This window comes from Carlito syrichta, unplaced genomic scaffold (genome assembly GCF_000164805.1).
Source record: "Carlito syrichta isolate Samal-C Ts95f unplaced genomic scaffold, Tarsius_syrichta-2.0.1 Scaffold303249, whole genome shotgun sequence".
Classification (NCBI taxonomy): Eukaryota; Metazoa; Chordata; class Mammalia; order Primates; family Tarsiidae; genus Carlito; species Carlito syrichta.
In genome coordinates this window covers 3,340-4,703 of record NW_007247345.1, presented here as the reverse complement: position 1 = coordinate 4,703, position 1,364 = coordinate 3,340, and positions in this window count along the sequence as shown.

Below are 1,364 nucleotides of genomic sequence, written 5' to 3'. Positions count from 1 at the left end.
AGGCTGAAGTGGAAGGATCGCCGGAGCCTGGCAGGTCGAGGCTGCGGTGGCCGGGAGCAGCCACTGCACTCCAGTCTGGGCGACAGAGTGAGACTCCAACTCGAAAAATAAAAAGTAAAAATCAGCCGGGCTCAGTGGCTCAGCCTGTCATCCCAGCACTTTGGGAGGCCAAGGCGAGTAGATTGCCTGAGCCTGTGGGTTCGAGACCCACCCAGGCAACTTGATGAGAACTCGTCTCTACAATAAATCACAAAAATTAGCCAGATATGGTAGCGCGCACCTGTAGTTCCGGCTACTTGAAAGGCTGAGGTGGAAAGATCGCTGGAGCCCAGCAGGTCGAGGCTGCGATGGCCGGGAGCGTGCCATTGCACTCCAGTCTGGGCGACAGAATGAGACGCTGACTCTAAATAAATAAATAAATAAATAATAAAAAGTCAGGCTCGGTGGCTCAGCCTGTAATCCCGTGCCTTTGGGAGGTTGAGGTGAGTGGATTGCCTGAGCCCGCGGGTTTGAGACCCGCCTGGGCAGCGAGACCTCATCTCTACAATAAATCAAAAAATCAGCCAGGCGTGGTAGCGCATGCCTGTAATTCTGGCTACTTGGAAGGCTGAGGCGGAAGGATTGCCGGAGCCCAGCAGGTCGAGGCTGCGGTGGCCGGGAGCGGCCACTGCACTCCAATCTGGGCGACAGAGTGAGACTTCAACTCAAAAAAATAAATAAATAGATAAATAATAAAAAAGTAAAAATTTGAATATGTCTCTGCCACCTGATCTGACTGAAGCTTAAAAATACCATATATACTCTATGGTTCTTTTAGAACACTGGTGGGGGAATAGACATCATCCTTTTAATAAATAGATTAACCAATAGAATATAACCTGATTAATGCTTGTGGTGTCTAGGCCTTAAATATCTATGCCTTGGAAATGTATTTATACATAGAACTTATTCTACTGATTTGCAAGCATGGGGAAGCGTAAGGAGTCATTTGAACTTTTGCCATCAGATTACATATCTACATGTTAAGAAGCATCAGGAGCAATACAGGGTCTATAGAAAATCGAGCCAGGCTTGGTGGCTCAGCCTGTAATCCCAGCGCTTTGGGAGGCCGAGGCGAGTGGAGAGTGGACTGCCTGAGCCCGCAGGTTAAAGACCCACCCGGGCAACTTGGCAAGACCTCATCTCTACAATAAATCAAAAATGAGCCGGGCGTGGTAGCATGCACCTGTAGTTCCAGCTACTTGGAAGGCTGAGGCAGAAGGATCGCCGGAGCCTAGCAGGTCAAGGCTGCAGTGGCCAGGAGCGGCCACTGCACTCCAGTCTGGGCGACAGAGTGAGACTCCAACTCAAAAAAAAAAATTAAT